The 20,498-nt window shown below is 44.2% G+C and overlaps 1 long non-coding RNA gene across 1 annotated transcript; it reads left to right on the top strand.

The window, feature by feature from the left end:
- Positions 1–18,927: 18,927 nt before the first annotated feature.
- LOC123398779 lies at positions 18,928–19,511 on the top strand. The gene is made up of 2 exons (XR_006610256.1): positions 18,928–19,084; positions 19,258–19,511. It is a non-coding gene; the product is annotated as an uncharacterized LOC123398779 (long non-coding RNA).
- The last annotated feature ends 987 nt before the right edge of the window (positions 19,512–20,498 follow it).

Genomic DNA, 20,498 nt, shown 5'->3' with positions numbered 1-20,498 from the left:
TCAGATATTCACCCCCATGATCAGACCGTAGGAACTTCATCTTCTTGTTACAATGATTTTCAACTTCACTCTGAAATTGCTTGAAATTTTCAAATGTTTCAGCCTTGTGCTTCATCAAGTAGACATAACCATATCTACTCAAATCATCAGTGAAGGTGAGAAAATAACAATATCCGCCGCGTGCCTCCACACTCATCGGACCACACACATCGGTATGTATGATTTCCAACAAGTCACTTGCACGCTCCATTGTTTCGGAGAACGGAGTTTTAGTCATCTTGCCCATGAGGCATGGTTCGCACGTGTCAAGTGAATCAAAGTCAAGTGACTCCAAAAGTCATCGGTGTGGAGTTTCTTCATGCGCTTTACACCAATATGACCTAAGCGGCAGTGCCATAAAAACATGGCGCTATCATTGTTAACTCTAACTCTTTTGGTCTCAATGTTATGTATATGTGTATTATCACTATCAAGATTCAATATGAACAATCCTCTCACATTGGGTGCATGACCATAAAAGATATTACTCATAGAAATAGAATAACCATTATTCTCCGACTTAAACGAGTAACCGTCTCGCAATAAACAAGATCCAGATATAATGTTCATGCTTAACGCACGCACTAAATAACAATTATTTAAGTTCATAACTAATCCTGATGGTAACTGAAGTGAAACTGTGCCGACGGTGATTGCATCAACCTTGGAACCATTTCCCACGCGCATCGTCACTTCATCCTTCGTCAGCCTTCGCTTATTCTGCAGTTCCTGTTTCGAGTTGCAAATATGAGCAACAGAACCGGTATCGAATACCCAGACACTACTACGAGAGCTGGTTAAGTACACATCAATAACATGTATATCAAATATACCTGATTTTTCTTTGGCCGCCTTCTTATCAGCCAGATACTTGGGGCAGTTGCGCTTCCAGTGACCCATACCCTTGCAATAATAGCACTCCGTTTCAGGCTTAGGTCCAGCTTTGGGTTTCTTCGTTGGATTGGCAACAGGCTTTCCGCTCTTCTTCGAATTACCCTTCTTTCCTTTGTCGTTTCTCTTGAAACTAGTGGTCTTATTCACCATCAACACTTGATGCTCTTTACGGAGTTCTGACACTGCGACTTTCAGCATCGCGAATAACTCGCCGGGTGACTTGTTCATGCCTTGCATGTTATAGTTCAAGACAAAGCCCTTATAGCTTGGCGGCAGTGATTGAAGAATTCTGTCAGTGATAGCCTCTCACGGGAGTTCAATCCCCAGCTCAGCTAGACGGTTTGAGTACCTAGACATTTTGAGCACATGTTCACTGACAGACGAATTCTCCTCCATCTTGCAAGCATAGAATTTATCGGAGGTCTCATACCTCTCGATCCGGGCGTTCTTCTAAAAGATAAAGTTCAACTCCTGGAACATCTCATATGCTCCATGACGCTCAAAGCGACGTTGAAGTCCCGGTTCTAAGCCATACAAGACTGCACATTGAACTACTGAGTAGTCCTCCTTACGTGTTAACCAAGCGTTCTTAACATCTTGGTCAGCCGTAGCGGGTGGTTCATCTCCTAGCGCAGCATTAAGGACATAATCCTTCTTCCCAGCTTGTAGGAGCAACTTAAGATTACGAGCCCAGTCTACAAAGCTGCTTCCATCCTCTTTCAACTTAGCTTTCTCTAGGAACGTATTAAAATTCAGGGTGACTGTCGCGTGAGCCATTGATCTACAACACAAATAAATTTAAAGTGGACTTAGACTATGTTCAAGATCATTAGAGTTTAACTTAATCAAATTACTTGCTAAACTCCCACTCAAAAAGTACATCTCTCTAGTCATTTGAGTGGTTCATGATCCAATTCCACTAGCTCAAGTCCGATCATCACGTGAGTTGAGGATAGTTTCAGTGGTAAGCATCCCTATGCTAATCATATCAACTATATGATTCATGATCGACCTTTCGGTCTCATGTGTTCTGAGGCCATGTCTGCACATGCTAGGCTCGTCAAGCTTAACCCGAGTGTTCCGCGTGTGCAACTGTTTTGCACCCGTTGTATGTGAACGTTGAGTCTATCACACCCGATCATCACGTGGTGTCTCGAAACGACGAACTGTAGCAACGGTGCACACCGTGGAGAACACAATTTCATCTTGAAATTTTAGTGAGAGATCACCTCATAATGCTACCGTCGTTCTAAGCCAAATAAGGTGCATAAAGGATTAACATCACATGCAATTCATAAGTGACATGATATGGCCATCATCACGTGCTTCTTGATCTCCATCACCAAAGCACCAGCACGATCTTCTGTCACCGGCACCACACCATGATCTCCATCAACGTGTCGCCATCGGGGTTGTCGTGCTACTCATGCTATTACTACTAAAGCTACATCCTAGCAATATAGTAAACGCATCTGCAAGCACAAACATTAGTTTAAAGACAACCCTATGGCTCATGCCGGTTGCCGTACCATCGACGTTCAAGTCGATATTAACTATTACAACATGATCATCTCATACATCCAATATATCACATCACATCGTTGTCCATATCACATCACAAGCATACCCTGCAAAAACAAGTTAGACGTCCTCTAATTGTTGTTGCATGTTTTACGTGGTGACCATGGGTATCTAGTAGGATCGCATCTTACTTACGCAAATACCACAACAGAGATATATGAATTGCTATTTAACCTCATCCAAGGACCTCCTTGGTCAAATCCGATTCAGCTAAAGTTGGAGAAACCGACACTCGCCAGTCATCTTTGAGCAACGGGGTTGCTCGTAGCGATGAAACCAGTCTCTCGTAAGCGTATGAGTAATGTCGGTCCGAGCCGCTTCGATCCAACAATACCGCGGAATCAAGAAAGACTAAGGAGGGCAGCAAATCGCACATCATCACCCACAAAAACTTTTGTGTTCTACTCGAGATGACATCTATGCATGAACCTGGCTCATGATGCCACTGTTGGGAAACGTCGCATGGGAAACAAAAAAATTCCTACGCGCACGAAGACCTATCATGGTGATGTCCATCCACGAGAGGGGATTTCCGATCTACGTACCCTTGTAGATCGCACAGCAGAAGCGTTAATAAACGCAGTTGATGTAGTGGAACGTCCTCACGTCCCTCGATCCGCCCCGCGAACCGTCCCACGAACCGTCCCACGATCCGTCCCTCGATCCGCTCCGATCTAGTGCCGAATGGACGGCACCTCCGCGTTCAGCACACGTACAGCTCGACGATGATCTCGGCCTTCTTGATCTAGCAAGAGAGACGGAGAGGTAGATGAGTTCTTCGGCAGCATGACGACGCTCCGGAGGTTGGTGGTGATCTAATCTCAGCAGGGCTCCGCCCGAGCTCCGCAGAAACGCGATCTAGAGGAAAAACCGTGGAGGTATGTGGTCGGGTTGCCGTGGAAAAGTTGTCTCAAATCAGCCCTAATAACTCTGTATATATAGGAGGGAGGGGAGGGGCCTTGCCTTGAGGCTAAAGGAGCCCTAAGGGGGTCGACCGAAGGGGGGGAGGAGGAATCCTCCTCCAATCCTAGTCCAACTAGGATTGGAAGGTGGAGTCCTTCCCTTCCTTCCCACTTCCCCTTTTTTTCTTTTCTCTTTGATTTTCTCTTATCCTGCGCAAGGGCCTTCTTGGGCTTGCCCACCAGCCCACTAATGGCTGGTGCGACACCCCTAAGGCCTATGGGCTTCCCCGGGGTGGGCTGCCCCCCGGGTGAACATCCGGAACCCATTCGTCACTCCCGGTACATTCCCGGTAATGCCGAAAACTTTCGGGTAATCAAATGAGGTCATCCTATATATCAATCTTCGTTTCCGGACCATTCCGGAAACCCTCGTGACATCCTTGATCTCATCCGGCACTCCGAACAACATTCGGTAACCAACCATATAACTCAAATACGCATAAAACAACACCGAAACTTAAGTGTGCAGACCCTGCGGGTTCGAGAACTATGTAGACCACTACTGGAATTCCTATATTTGCCGTCCGCCAAATCTTTGCCGTCAGCCAGCAGACGGCGAAGAACCTCTTTACCGTGTGTTGGCAAAAAACAGACGGTAAAGAGGAGGCTGATGGCAAAATAAATATTTGCCATCAGCCACCTCTTTGTCGTCTGCTGACAGACGGCAAAGGTAGGGATGGCCGACGGCAAAGCTGTCCCACCCCACCCCTCCTCTCTCCCCAACCCACCCCGGCCCCACCCACCCCTTTGCCGTCTGCCTGACTAGCTTTGCCGTCTGTGGCGGACGGCAAAGGGTATCAACGGCAGACGGCAAAGGAGAAGGACCCCCGAAAAGATAACGGCGCCGCGCGCCTATCTCTCTCCTCTCTCCCACGCACTCTCTCTCTCCCACGCGCTCTCCCTCTCCCACGCACGCCATGCGCCCTGCGCCCCCACCGCCGCCGCCTCCCCCCACCTCCCCACCGCCGCCCTGCGACCCCCCCTGCGGGCCTCCCTGCGCCCTGCGCCCCTGCGCCCTGTGCCCCCAGCGCCCCCAGTGCCGCCGCCGCCTCACCGCCGCTGCCTCCCCCCCCCCCCTCACCTCCCCACCTACACACCCCACCGCCGCCCTGCCCCCCCCTCCTGCGGCCCTCCTCCTCCTCGGTGAGTCCTTTTTTCCTTTTTTTCGTTTAATTCATTAATTAGGTTAGTTAGGTTAGTTGTTAATTACCTATTGTTAGTTAGGTTAGTTAGGTTAGTTGTTAGTGGTTAGGTTAGTTAGGTTAGTTAGGTTAGTTAGGTTAGTTGTTAATTACCTATTGTTAGTTGTTAGTTAGGTTAGTTGTTAGTTAGGTTAGTTGTTAGTTGTTAGTTAGGTTAGTGGTTACGTACTCGTAATTAGGTTAGTTAGGTTACTTGTTAGTTGTTAGTGGTAATTAGGTTAGTTGTTAGTGGTATTACCCCTCGAGCTAGGTTAGTTGTTAGGTTAGTTGTTAATTACCTACTGTGTGTTAGGTTAGTTGTTAGGTTTGTAGTTGACCGTGTAGAGCCCTCCGGTCGCCGCCTATGCTTGCACTAGCCACAACGTTGAGGATATTACAACAGCTCGCAATAGTAGTTGTCGCACCGACACGACATCTCGACGACACCCCTGACACCCGTCACGATGCCCCGAAACCCCGACACGACGCCCCGACACGACATCTCGACGACACCCCTGACACCCGACACGATGCCCCGAAACCCCGACACGACATCTCGACGACACCCCTGACACCCGACACGATGCCCCGAAACCCCGACACGACGCCCCGACACGACTTCTCGACGACACCCCGGCATGAAATATTTTTTTATGGAACCTGGAAAGTTTTATAAAGTAGTATAGGTAACCTGGAAAGTTCTATAGGTAACCTAGAAAGTTTTATAGGTAACCTAGAAAGTTTTATAGGTAACCTCGACCCCCGACCCCCGACCCCCGACAACACTCACCCTCGACCCCCGACCCCCTACCCCGACCCCCGACGCCACTGACCCCCGACCCCCGACGCCCGACGCCACTGACCCTCGACCCCCGACCCCCGACCCCCGACGACACTCACCCTCGACCCCCGACCCCCTACCCCGACCCCCGACGCCACTGACCCCCAACCCCCGAGCCCCGACACCTCTTCGGCCTCTTGTTGACCGAAAAGACCCCAATCCCCGACGCCAGTGACCTTCGACCCCCGATGACACTGACCCACATAGTTATGAGTTAGGTCATATAGTTATGTTAATTATAAAAACATCATATTTGTGTTGATCGGGTGAATTTCAATGTGCAGTTGTTCGACGACCTCCACGTGCGTTGGACGAGCTCCGCCCTTGCGTTTGGTTGTGAGCACAAATGACTTCTCCTCCTACCCCCTTAATTTGCTCTGTCCCGGTCTTCGTGCCGATGAAACTTGCTAGCTATAGGTTTCTTCAATCATGAGTATGCGTGACCAGTATGCGTCTCCCATTCGAAAGGGCGACATCTATAAATATGCATGTCTTTGCATATTTATAACCGCCATCCTTTCGAATTGTCCAACATTATCCATGGACAGCCCGAGTATGTGTAGACTGGGTTCGTTTTCCCGTATGCTGTGCTCTGGATCCGATGCGGAATTTCGTCAGTGCCTCCCTGTTGTTCTCCAGATGCACATCCTCTCTGTTTATTGCGGAGACGTGTATCAGGAGAACAGCGGGGAGGTGCTGCCGAAATTTTGCGTTGGATCCGGAGCAGAGCATGGGAAAACGAACCCAGTCTACACATACTCGGGTGGGATTAGGACCTATCTTTACCTATTAGCGTGTAGGTTGCCTGGACGTAATAAAAATGGCGAACCTGATTAACCGATGAATATAGATGATGAATTATATATAAATATATTTATTCTGTCTTTAGTAGCTACGCAAGATGAGTGATCGTGCGTGGATGTATACCGGTCACCCTAGTCAGAAAGAGATGACGAAAGAATGGTTTTTAAAAACAAAGGAATTTGTGAAAGCCGCATTCGCAAATGGCGAGGAAAGAAACTATTGCCCCTGTCCTCGATGCGACAACTATAAAAAGACGACAGAGGCTGTAATGATTAAACACCTGCAGAGGAGGGGTTTTAAGCCTAATTATACGTTGTGGACATTTCATGGTGAGTCTATACAACGCACAAGAGCTGAGGTGGTCCGTCGTCGCACGGACGAGCATGGTACTGGGATCGAAGACATGGTGCAAGACTTTGATGATGCTCGGGATTCGGAAGATGAGATGGAGCAATCTGCAAAGGCCTTTTATGAAATGTTGGAGTCTTCAAAACGTCCTCTCCATGAGCACACCGAGCTCTGTCAGCTGGATGCAATTGCACAAGTAATGGCTCTGAAGGCTCAGTTCAACTTGGGAAGAGAATGCTACGACGCGATGATGACACTATTTGGACGTTTCCTACCCAAAGGCCATGTCATGCCTGCAAACCTGTACCAGTCGGACAAAATACTTCGTGTACTTAAGATGCCCTATGAGAAGATAGATGCATGTGAGAAAGGATGTGTCTTATTTAGGAAGGAGTATGCACACTTGGACTATTGTCCCAATTGCGAGTCTTGCAGGTATCTTCTGGTAGACAACGGTATGGATGAGAAGAGGCAGACCAAAATCGCAGTTAGTGTTCTTCAGTATATGCCAATCGTACCAAGACTTCAATGTCTTTTCATGGTCGAAGAGACAGCCAGACAGATGACATGGCACAAATTGGGCAAAATAACCGAACTAGATGCGGATGGGAATAAGATGATGGTACACACATCAGATGGGGAAGCGTGGAAACATTTCGATGGATTGCATCAGGATAAAGCGGCAGATCCAAGAAATCCTCGAGTCTGCGCCGCCACGGATGGTTTTAGTCCCTTCGGCATGACGGCAACCCAATACAGTTGTTGGCCTGTATTTGTCATTCCACTTAATCTCCCCCCCGGGCAGATTATGCAAAGAAAGAACATATTTCTGACGTTGATAATTCCAGGGCCCAATTATCCGGGGAAGAATATGAATGTGTACCTGCAACCGCTTAAGGATGAATTGGAAGAAGCTTGGGAAAATGGGGTCAAGACATACGATGCCGCTAGAAAAGAAAACTTCAAAATGTATGTGTGGTACATGTACTATATGCATCACTTGCCAGCGTATGCGCTATTCTCTGGATGGTGTGTGCATGGAAGGTTCCCGTGCCCCCAATGCAAGGCAGCTCTTCAGTTTCATTGGTTGAAGGAGGGTCGGAAGTATTCTTGCTTTGACTTGCATAGACAGTTCCTGGATCCTGACCATCAGTTCAGAAAAGACAAGAAGAACTTTACCAAAGGTAAAGTTGTCAAAAACTTGGCACCACATGCGTTCACAGGCCAACAGATCCTGGATCAGTTAAACGCCCTCGAGCCTGATCCAGAGCGTCCAGGGTATTTCAAGGGGTATAATTCAAAACACGCCTGGACTCACAAGCCATGCTTTTGGGATCTGCCGTACTTCAAAGACCTCCTTCTTCCACACAATATCGACATGATGCACACTGAAAAGAATATCGGAGAGGCTATTTTTGGTACATTGTTCGACATAGATGGGAAGACAAAGGATAATATTAAGGCTAGAGTCGATCAAGAGACACTATGTCATAGACCGTTACAAAACATGCGAGAAGGCAAAGGAAAGTAGAAGTGGTCGAAGCCAAAGGCCTCGTTCAATCTTGGAAGGCCAGCTATGAGGGAAATTATCTTGTGGGTCAAAATGCACTTGATGTTCCCCGATGGGTATGCAGCGAATCTAAAGAGGGGAGCGAGTCTTGAAAAATTAAAAATCTTTGGTCTCAAGAGTCATGATTGGCACATATGGCTAGAGCGGGTAATGCCGGTGATGTTACGTGGCTTTATTCCTGAGGATGAATGGCTAGTACTGGCGGAGCTGAGCTATTTCTTCCGTGTTCTTTGTGCGAAAGAATTGTCGCCTGGCGTGGTAGAAGACATGGAGGAGTTTGCACCGGAGTTGTTGTGCAAGTTAGAGAAGATCTTTCCACCGGGCTTCTTTAATCCAATGCAGCATTTGATTTTACATCTACCGACCGAGGCAAGATTGGGTGGGCCGGTGCAAGATCGTTGGTGCTATGCAACTGAGAGGATGCAGAAGACCCTTCGAGCTAAATGTAAAAATAAGCGTAGAATTGAAGCATCGATGGCTGAGGCATTCATTACTGAGGAGGTGGCAAACTTTGTGACAGCACACTACGAAGCCAAAAATCATCATTTGCATAATCCGAAGCCTCGGCACAATGATGGAGACCCTAAAAAAGGTGGGTCCAACCTCAGCCTATTCAAAGGGAAGCTCGCACCAGCCGGTGCTTCGAAACCAATAACGTTGGATATCGAAGAATGGCGGAACATTTCTTTGTATATCTTCAACAACCTAACAGAAGTGCGGCCGTACATCGAGTGAGTTCTCGACACATTTTCCCGTAACTTCTAATTCATTTGAACTGCTCTTATTCCCGGATATTTCAAACAGCTGTTACGTCGTCAAATTCTCGGATGGAGCGGTGATCGAAAATGATTCCGTCGAAGAGTATGAGCTTCTGTCAAAGACAGGAGGCGGCTATCCCGGTTTCATCTCTTGGTTCAAACAAACGGTAATTATCAATAATGGACCATTTCATTCTTGGTCTAACTTGCGGCTAATGCAACAACCGTTTCGTATTAAACTTGTAGGCTAATTCAGAGTCTATGGACGCCGAATTGAGACAAGTCGCTAATGGTTTTGACTATAAGGTCCGTTCATTTGAGAAATACAACATCAACGGGTATCTCTTTCGTACCTTTGGCAAAGAGCTATCTATGCCCTACCGGAAATCTACAAATTGTGGTGTCTCTGCTATCGGCGAAGGTGTTATCGAGTATTATGGAAGAGTTGAAGCAATTTATGAACTTCAATTCTATGGTGAAAACCCACCGAACGTCGTAGTCTTCAAATGTTATTGGTTCCAGCCGAAGGAGACTAGAAGGACTCATGAACATATAGGACTAGTCGAAATCAATCCAAACACCCATTTAGATGTTCCCGATGTCTATATTACGGCTCAACAGGCGACCCAAGTTTTCTACCTACCGTGGGCATGCCAAACGGATAAGAATCTGGAAGGTTGGTATGTTGTTTATGAAGTGCCGCCACATGTCAGACCACCTCTCCCAAATGAACAGGATTATGAACCTCACATTAACCCAGACACATATGATGGAGAATTCTTTCAAGAAGCACGTCTTTCCAAGAAACATTTCAAGAACTGTCGTGCTTCATCCAAGAACATTGATGTAGACTGAGACAATGAATCCGACTCCAGCCCTGAGCCGGAACCAGAAGACCTGGAACTCGTAGAGGTTACTGATGCGGATGACCTGTCAATGCTTCAACGATTAAAGGAAGGCCTTTCACAACTTCACGCCGTTGAACCCGATGAGCACGTCATTCATGAAGACATGCGTGATAGTGATGATGATGATGCATTTATTGATGATGATTATTAGTTTGTAAGATTCAAAACTTAAATTATATATATTTTAATATTTACTATTCATGTACATATTATTATTCATGTCAGTCATTCAATTTTTTTATGTTGTACTATTCATGGCAGGTGTTGAAAGATGGTGGGCGCGGGTCCAGAGCCTTCTCCAGGGCAACCGTCTCCAGACGAAGCCGGCGCGAGCAACCGTGGTGTTTCTCCTCCTTGATGACCACTACGGTAAGTTTCTCCTCCAAACTTAGCTTGTTTTCCTCTAAAATGAGATAATTAGCCAATTTAGCTCAAAAAAGACATAATTAGGTAATTTAGCTCCAACAAGAGGAGAAGAGGAGAAGAAATAGGCAAAATGAAAAGAAAGAAGAAGAAGAGATGAAGAAGAAGAGAAGGAGGAGGAGGAGGAGGAGGAGGAGAAGGCCCCTGGCCTTCTCCTCCTCCTCCTCCTCCTCCTCCTTCTTCTTGATTTCTTCTTCTTCTCCTCTTCCTCCTGTTTCTTCTTCTTCTCCTCCTCTTTCTTCTTCTTCTTCTACCATAATAAGCTCAAAATGAAAAGAAAGAAGAAGAAGAGATGAAGAAGAAGAGAAGGAGGAGGAGGAGGAGGAGGAGGAGGAGGAGAAGGGAGGAGGAGGAGAAGGCCAAGGACCTTCTATCCTTCTCCTCCTCCTCCTTCTCCTCCTCCTCCTCCTTCTTCTTGATTTCTTCTTCTTCTCCTCCTCCTCCTATTTCTTCTCCTCTTTCATATTATCCTTGGTTTAATTAACCCAACAATGACATAGTTAGCCCATTTAGCTCCAAAATACCGTAATAAGCTCAAAATGGCATAAGAACCTTGGTTAGCTCATGAATATTATATACTTAGCTTATTTTCCTCTAAAATGACATAATTGGAATATTTAGCTCAAAAAAGACATAATTAGGTAATTTAGCTCCAACAAGAGGAGAAGAGGAGAAGAAATAGGCAAAATGAAAAGAAAGAAGAAGAAGAGATGAAGAAGAAGAGAAGAAGGAGGAGGAGGAGGAGGAGGAGGAGAAGGCCAAGGACCTTCTATCCTTCTCCTCCTCCTCCTTCTTCTTGATTTCTTCTTCTTCTCCTCCTCCTCCTATTTCTTCTCCTCTTTCATATTATCCTTGGTTTAATTAACCCAACAATGACATAGTTAGCCCATTTAGCTCCAAAATACCGTAATAAGCTCAAAATGGCATAAGAACCTTGGTTAGCTCATGAATATTATATACTTAGCTTCTTTTCCTCTAAAATGACATAATTGGAATATTTAGCTCAAAAAAGACATAATTAGGTAATTTAGCTCCAACAAGAGGAGAAGAGGAGAAGAAATAGGCAAAATGAAAAGAAAGAAGAAGAAGAGATGAAGAAGAAGAGAAGAAGGAGGAGGAGGAGGAGGAGGAGGAGAAGGGAGGAGGAGGAGGAGGAGGAGGAGGAGAAGGCCAAGGACCTTCTATCCTTCTCCTCCTCCTCCTTCTCCTCCTCCTCCTCCTTCTTGATTTCTTCTTCTTCTCCTCCTCCTCCTATTTCTTCTCCTCTTTCATATTATCCTTGGTTTAATTAACCCAACAATGACATAGTTAGCCCATTTAGCTCCAAAATACCGTAATAAGCTCAAAATGGCATAAGAACCTTGGTTAGCTCATGAATATTATATACTTAGCTTCTTTTCCTCTAAAATGACATAATTGGAATATTTAGCTCAAAAAAGACATAATTAGGTAATTTAGCTCCAACAAGAGGAGAAGAGGAGAAGAAATAGGCAAAATGAAAAGAAAGAAGAAGAAGAGATGAAGAAGAAGAGAAGGAGGAGGAGAAGGCCCCTGGCCTTCTCCTCCTCCTCCTCCTCCTCCTCCTCCTCCTTCTTCTTCTTGATTTCTTCTTCTTCTTTCTTCTTTCTTCTAGTAAGTTGTGCAGACCGCATAAGAACCTTGGTTAGCTCATGAATATTATATACTTAGCTTCTTTTCCTCTAAAATGACATAATTGGAATATTTAGCTCAAAAAGAAGGAGAAGGAAGAAGAAGAGGAAGAAGAGAAGAAGAATAGAAGGAGAAGGAGAAGAAGAAGGAGGAGGAGGAGAAGAAGAAGAAGGAGGAGGAGAAGAAGAGAAGAAGGAGAAGGAAGGAGGAGAAGAAGAAGGAGAAGGAGAAGGAGCCCTCCTTCTTCTCCTTCTTCTTCTCTCCTTCTTCTCCTCCTTCTTCTCCTCCTTCTTCTCCTTCTTCTTCTCTTCTTTTTTCTTCTTCTCCTCCTCCTTCTCCTTCTCCTTCCCCTTCCCCTCCTCCTCCTCCTCCTTCTTGTTTTTCTTCTCCTTGTTCTCTTATTGCTTCTTCTCTTTCTTCTTCAATTTAGCTTATTTGTCATATATGTTGTTGTTCTTCTTCTACTTACTTTCTTATTCCCATTTTGCAGATTGGATCTACTACATGCATGGAAGCTGGCGTTGGAGTGCTTTAGTTTCCTTTTTTATTTGAGTTGATGAACAATGTGTTGGTTCTTTGTATGTCTTGATGAACAATATATGTGGAACTATATGTATATATATATGGATGAAACTTTGTATATGTTGGTTTCTTTTGATATATGGATGTCCATTGATGAACAAATGACATTGGTGAACTTTATATGTATATCATATATGTGTTGTGAACTATATATCATATATGTGCTATGAATTATATATATTATTGCTGTGAAATAACATAAAATAAACAAAACAGTGACAATATGGGCTCTTTGCCGTCTGCTGGCTGATGGCAAAGGCCTTTGCCATCAGCCAGCAGACGGCAAAGGTGCCACATGGCACCCAGCTGTGCTTCCTGGGCAGTAGCAGCTGACCATATAGGCTCTTTGTCGTCTGCCTGCTGGGCTCTTTGTCGTCTGCCTGATGGGGGGGCAGACGGCAAAGAAGAGGGCACAGAGGAGGGGCAGGAGTGGAGAGAGGTGGAGGGGAGGACAAGGCAGACGGCAAAGATATGCAATAGGGCCGACGGCAAAGATTGACCAGCAGGCTGACGGCAAAGAGCCTCCGTTAACCCCTAACGGAGGCAACGCCTCTCGGCTGCCGTCTCAAGCTCTTTGCCGACCGCTCCTCAGGGAAGAGGACGACAAAGCTCTTTGCCGTCCGCTTCGGGGGGCATACGGCAAAGAAGGTGATTTGCCGTCGTAGGCTGACGCAGAAAATTTGCCGGCCGTGACAATCTTTGCCGTCCGTGGTACTGTCTTTGCCGTCCGGGTGTTTGTCTTTGCCGTCTGTGATGGCAGACGGCAAAGAAGGTGATTCCTGTAGTGGACATGACCCGAGGGAATCCTCGGTCAATATCCAATAGCGGGTCCTGGATGCCCATATTGGATCCTACATATTCTACGAAGATCTTATCGTTTGAACCTCAGTGCCAAGGATTCATATAATCCCGTATGTCATTCCCTTTGTCCTTCGGTATGTTACTTGCCCGAGATTCGATCGTTAGTATCCGCATACCTATTTCTCGTTTACCGGCAAGTCTCTTTACTCGTTCCGTAATACAAGATCCCGTGACTTACACTAAGTCACATTGCTTGCAAGGCTTGTGTGTGATGTTGTATTACCGAGTGGGCCCCGAGATACCTCTCCGTCACACGGAGTGACAAATCCCAGTCTTGATCCATAGTAACTCAATGGACAACTTCGGAGATACCTGTAGAGCATCTTTATAGTCACCCAGTTACGTTGTGACATTTGATACACACAAAGCATTCCTCCGATGCCAGTGAGTTATATGATCTCATGGTCATAGGAATAAATACTTAACACGCAGAAAACAGTAGCAAAAAAATGACACGATCAACATGCTACGTCTATTTGTTTGGGTCTAGTCCATCACATGATTCACCCGATGATGTGATCCAGTTATCAAGCAACAACACCTTTTACATAGTCAGAAGACCCTGACTATCCTTGATTAACTGGCTAGCCAACTAGAGGCTTGCTTGGGAAAGTTTTTGTCTATGTATCCACACATGCATCTAAGTCTTCATTCAATACAATTATAGCATGGATAATAAACGATTATCTTGATACAAGAATTATAATAATAACTTATTTATCATTGCCTCTAGGTCATAATTCCAACACAACCAAATGGAGATTGCCTCCTCCATCTAGTCGGCTACATCAGGTTACAACACATCGTCATGCACAAAGATGAACAACGACATTCATTCGCCACGTTTGCTTTCTATCTTCTTGGATCTGGGAAAGAGTTCATGTGCCAACCAAAACCACGAGCGCCAAGCTGGACAGCAGTCGCGCGTTCTGTTGCTTCGACTCCATGTCCTCGTTGTATCTACCATCATCGTGCTTCGTCGTCTCATCAGCCTGGGAAGGAACACGGTGGAAATGCGAAATTGTTGTCTTCCTCCACCACAAACCAACAACTTTCTCAGCACCCTCCGGTGGTTCACCCTCCCTCCCCTGCAACTTCACCTACTCCCATTGACGAATGACTACTACCTCCGTAACAATGCTCGGTTTTTTTTTTGAAAAGGTGGTTAAACCCCGGGCCTCTGCATCAATCGATGCATGCAGCCATCGAGTGTTGAAGCAATACTGATACAGATAAGAAGCAAGTGGGTGCTCAATTGTGCTTATTCCCTAGTTTTGATCATCAATGCTTTGAATTTGTTTCAAAAATAATATTTCATGTTGTACGCGTCCAACCACCCGCATAGATGGTGGCATATTTCATTTGAAAAAGAATATGCTTCCAACTGGCACCAATAATGCACCCGTTGTATTATTTCATGGCTTCTTACTTAGCGGATGTCAAGAGATGTTGCATGAATCTACAAAGATTGCATCGCCACCGTTGCCTCCGCCACTGGTTCGATGAGGCAACACGCCTGCAACCTTCCCATATCCCATGGCCACGATCTATGTGATGTGTTCCATAGCTATATGTGATCTAGTTTATCAAAGCATCCAGAAGTGAGTTTTGAAGCAATGTTTATGCAACATGAAGCAACTAATATATATATATATATATATATATATATATATATATATATATATATATATATATATATATATATATAAACACTACATATGTATGTGTCTGCTATTGCAGAAAATATTGAGATATAATATAACATTAGTAAATTATATTTTTGCACCGAAGCATCAAATGATAAGTAATGAAGCTTTACGGATGTATGTATGAAGCAATTGAATTGCACATCCATACCAAGGCATCGGATGATAACCAATGATGTTTTATTAAGTTTTTTATGCACCTCACGTGGAATGTGTTTCCATCAGCGTGAAGAAGTGGTTCATTGGACTAAAAACAAGTTTTTGTTGGTCGAAAAAAATGTTTGCACCCCTGACTTCCATGGCATGTGAGAAATGTTGCATGAGTATACATAGACTGTTGGTCGAAAAAAATGTTTGCATCTATGACTTCCATGGCATGTTAGAAATGTTGCATGAGTATACATAGACTGTTCTAGTCTTATGAGAAAATCATTCCATTACTATTATGTGTTATGGAATAGAAACAATCACGTAGTATTTTCAAGATTAATAACCTTTTTCCAAGATTAATAACCTAGAATTGAAGCATCATTTACAGGATTTGTAATCTAGAATGTGGGGTATTTGTTTCCTAAAAGCATATGTATTTGCTTCTCACAAAGTAATGCTTCCATCCATCTAAAAAAGGTAATGCTTCCATCACATGGGTGCATGAAAATCTGGTAGCCTGTGGTTATTTAATGAAACATGCAAAAAAGGAAGGAACATTCTACTACTAGTAGGGAGAAACGTACGAAAAAAGTGACCTAACCAATGGATTGCGCGTGGGAGCACTTACAAAGCTCTTAATTAGCGGCAGCTAATTTCGCGTGGGCCTAAATTGCAGATTGGACGCGCATCCTGCCTCTGATCCAATGTCCAATGAGTAGTCTGATAGGATTACATTAGGGAAACACTTGTTATCTATAGTGTGGTAAAAAGCCAACGTCAGACCACTCCATGTCCATCTATTCTGATTCAATCCCACGGTGGAGAAATTAACACTAACCCTTGTTCCTATAATTCCTCTCAGCCGTTGTTAACCAGCTGCACATCACGCCCGTACATCACGCACAAATGATTGCATATCCTCTCTCGTCTGCTTCGTTCAATCTCCCCTTCCCCCTCCTCCTCCCTCCCTTATGACCACCCCTCCTCGTGCTCCAGCTAAATCCACGCCACCGATGGCCCGCACGGGCCTCACGGACGCTACGGCGTCGAACGCCGACGCAATGTCGGCCGCCACCAAGGACGCCGTCGACGTCCGCATGATCTCCACCAAGGAGCTACAGGCGCACGCCGCCGCGGATGACCTCTGGATCTCCATCACCGGGGACGTCTACGACGTCACGCCGTGGCTGCGCCACCACCCGGGCGGCGAGGTCCCGCTCATCACCCTCGCCGGCCAGGACGCCACTGACGCCTTCATGGCCTACCACCCGCCCTCCGTGCGCCCGCTCCTCCGCCGCTTCTTCGTCGGCCGCCTCTCCGACTACACCGTCCCCCCGCCTCCGCCGACTTCCGTCGCCTCCTCGTGCAGCTCTCCTCCGCGGGCCTCTTCGAGCGCGTCGGCCACACCCCGAAGTTCCCGCTCGTCGCAATGTCGCAGCTCTCCTCCGCGGGCCTCTTAGTTGTTTCTATGTTCGATATTCTATACCTCAAAAGAGAAGCCAGATTCATATATTGTACATATTTCATGCTTCCAGCGAGCTTCTTAATCTAGTTCAAGTGCTTCTTTTGTTTATGTAGTTTGCTTCCATCTTTTTTGTCGATGTCGGGTACTCAGTCATACATATCTACATTGTGTGTGTCCTAAAGTTGCAGCATGGTACCATCCAATCTTATATTTTTTTTAGCTTCATAAATTTGCTTCAACCACTACCAAGCATGCTTCATTCTTTCTCGCTTTTTTTATTCCAACGGCCTTGCTTCCGTTGGTTTTTATGTATGCTTTTGTTGTATAGATGTTTTGTTGCTTGCAGTGATATCTTCCTTACCTCACATGTTTCTATGGTTCAAGTGTTTATCTTGCTAGTAATTAAATTGTGCTTCTACCATTACCAATGTGTGCTTGTTTTATTTCTTGCACATTTCCTTATCCTCTCATCTATTTCAAATATTTTCCACAATATTTCATTATTTCTTGCATATGTTTTTATGGTTTCCAATTTCGACGGCAACCGTTGTGAGTATCGGCTTCCACTAATTATCATTATGGATAATCCTATGTTTTTGACAATAAGGCTAAGATTGTTGTTCACATACCCACTGCATGCAACTATGATTTGTGGTTTATTAACACATGTATATCTGTTATGGTGAGATTTTGCATCTACCATTGCCATTGTATGTTTCTTATTGTACATACATATTCCCTGGAACCATGAGTGTTTCAACCACTTCGAGCCATAGTTTCTTGGAGGTTTTGTTGTACTAATGTTTTTGTTATCAAAATACATTCCATTGTAAATGCAGGCTTTCTTGCTTCTGAATATTGTCTACTTATCGATACTTTTAGGCACCCGACTTCAGGCATGCTTCTTATTTCTACACAATGCCAATGAGGCTATGTTGACGTAGAGCATGATGAACGGGACCTCACACTGCTATTCACCAACGACTATTGTGTTTGCCAGAGGGAGCTTATGGTGTGTATAGTGTTTTTATTGATGAGCCCATTTAGTGCGACGACGATTGGGTGAAAACCGAAGTAGTGTCATTGTAATATTATTCCATTTTTATCAAATAGAAGAGTTGTAATTTTTTGTTCATACTAGTGGTTTTGTTTTAATTCGTTGTGCTTCTTTTGCTTCCGAACTGTTATTTTTTCTATTACTATGTTCCATCAAACTACAAAATGGTGCTTCCTTACATCTATAGAGAGTTTGTTCCTATTATATACACAAGGAAATGATGCTTCCGTGCACTGGAAGAATGCTTCTGTGGTATGCAATCATGTTGCCATCTACAGAGAAACACATCTTAAAAATATCATAAATAGTTGCCGAATATGATTGTGACAAACAATTGTACTTTTCTAAATTATTTCCTCATAAAATGGGATTTGACATCATTCCGAAAATGATGCTTCAATGCATCAAGAAGAATGGTTCCATTGCATAAAAATTATCGTACGATCAGTAAAAAATACATCTAAAAATTATCATAATTAACTGCCAGATTTTGTTGTGAGAAATAATCATACTTCCAAAATTATTAATCAGTTTTAGGAAGCAAATCAAAAAAAATAAGAAGCAACTATCTTGTTTAGGAAGCATTGGTCCTCACGAATGGAAACAAATAAGATAGCTAGTTAACCATCCCTAGATTTGGGGAGAAATTATTGGGAAAAAATAGAAAGAAATAATAATCACAATTAATGCCAAATCCTGCATGCAAACTGACTCACGCATGCAGTTCTGCTAAAGAATCGGACGATGAGCATGCTTCCAATCCAATGGCCACAAACTAGTCTGATAGGTAGCAAATGACAGTAGACTGATTCCTAGAGCTGTCCCTGCCTTGAGAGAGTAAAATTCTGTCTCCTGAATCATACTTTCCACCGGGCCAAAAACATTGTGTGCAATTTTGGCCCGAAGTTCGTAAAAAACTACGTACTCAAGGTACCCATTTTTATGCATGATATTATGGAAAGTAATTCATGTTTTGGTCAAAGCTTGGTTAGCAAGAGTTATCCACATACTACTATATGCGGTATTGATCTACAAAAGTTAATGCATTTAATAATTTTAGCATATAATATAAGGAAAACAATTAATGCATTCAATCATGGATCCTCTTTATAAACTCATACCATCAAGGCTCAAGAGTAAACATTGCAGCAACACCATCTAGATCCAGATCAGCAAGAAGCTCCAGCATCACCTCATGGCAATCCTCACCAAGATTTCTAGGGCCATGTGCCTCACAGCACTAGTGCTCATGGCCACCGTTCTCTCCTTACGCGCCGATTCTCATTACCCCTACCCCGGTCATGGTTCGTTTTTGTTCATCAATGATATTATTTCTAATCAGCAAAATCCAGTTTTACGTTGCGCATTTTGTGATTATCGGAGGATATTAGTATTACCGTGTCACTATTTCTGGATATGTCAAGTTACTTGATGAATTTTCTTGCAATTAACCCATACCGGTGCAAATGATTCTCAGGATGCGGCGACCCGTTTCCGTCGGAAAACTGTGATAAAGATTGTTATAAAAAATGCTATGGCGTTTGCTACATAGGAGATGACCAGAAGTATTACTGTTGCTGTGAACCATTACATAGAGATGGGTCCATGAGGCCTTAGGACGTAGTTGAAATGATACAAACATAACAGTGTGGAATAAATGTGCTTGCTCTTGATGTTGATGTAGTTATTACGGGCCTAATATAAACATGTAGCATCCTCTTTGAAGAAACAGATAATGAATTATCTTTGTCAATCTATTGTTGTGTTTGTCTTTTCTCTTTAGTATATAGGCATGTCTAGGATGGCCTGGTTATAGCACTTCTAAGTGACTACTTAATCAAATATGAAAAAGAAAATAAGAAGATACCCTCACAAATCTTTGTGTAAAATCAATTACTCCAACGGTGCGATACTTAGAACACATCTAGAGGTCCAACGGTGTTCCAGGAGGACCTACTGGCGGCCGTGAACCAGTCCTTCTAGCAGCTCGTTCTGAAAGACTACGTCCAAGAGGTCACCGAGGAACCGGAGAAGTGCCTAGTCATTCATGCATTGGGCTAGTCCCTTGCCGAGTTCGCCCGCCATCGGACTAACCACCGTTGGGCAGCCGAAGCCGTATATGGCCACGCCAGAGCTTCATAGGGACGCGTCCACCGGATGTCTGCATCGGTCACTAGTAGGGTACGCCGCGGAAGGTACAATAAGCGATTACTTTGCATTTTTTGAGAAAAAATCATTTTAAATCCTGAATTTGTAGAGGTTCGGCGAAATAAAACTTCAACTCGAAATCCTTATCGATTACACCCTTAATTATGTAATCCCGGTTTAAAAAAAAACCTGGATTCGTTTACAAACCGGGATTGTTGATTTGACCGGGATTGAGCTGCGCTGCGAAGGGCACGCGCGGAAAAGACTGGGCCAGCCCAGTCAGGCCCATCTCGCTCTCGGACTTCACAATATTTGCGAAAATAAAAAAAGTTCACGAATTTTGAGGAAATAATCATGCATTTAGAAAATAAAAAAAGTTCACAGAATTTTGAGGAAATAATCATGTATTTTGAAAACAAGTAAATGGATTTTCAAAATTAAAATTCAGGGATTTTCAAAAACATTGTGAATTATATAGGTTATTTTATATGTAGGAAGCACCTCAAAATGGTTTTTAACATATGATTAACATTCTTTTTTAGAATACATGTATTTAAAAAACTATCATAT

This window comes from Hordeum vulgare, chromosome 5H, assembly GCF_904849725.1.
Source record: "Hordeum vulgare subsp. vulgare chromosome 5H, MorexV3_pseudomolecules_assembly, whole genome shotgun sequence".
Classification (NCBI taxonomy): domain Eukaryota; kingdom Viridiplantae; phylum Streptophyta; class Magnoliopsida; order Poales; family Poaceae; genus Hordeum; species Hordeum vulgare.
The sequence above is the reverse complement of the archived record's forward strand: the minus strand, read 5'-3'. Positions and strand labels throughout refer to the sequence as shown.